We start from the raw sequence: 226 nt of genomic DNA on the forward strand, positions 1-226 counted from the left end.
TTTCTTCTTTATGAATTTGCGGGAATCTGTATTGTCGCGTATTTATAGGTCGATCATCTGTTGTAGGTATTTGGTGTTGTAATATATTTGTTGCTGTCAATTTTTCTCCAGGGAGGTGAAATCTGTCCTGACTGTCAAGTATAAGCTTCGCTATACTTGTTTTTTCCTGAGAACTTAAATGCTCTAAACGCAACAATTCTGTAATTTCCGTGAGTCTATCCTTTCC

Source organism: Trachymyrmex cornetzi, unplaced genomic scaffold (genome assembly GCF_001594075.2).
Source record: "Trachymyrmex cornetzi isolate Tcor2-1 unplaced genomic scaffold, Tcor1.1 scaffold379, whole genome shotgun sequence".
NCBI classification, from domain to species: domain Eukaryota; kingdom Metazoa; phylum Arthropoda; class Insecta; order Hymenoptera; family Formicidae; genus Trachymyrmex; species Trachymyrmex cornetzi.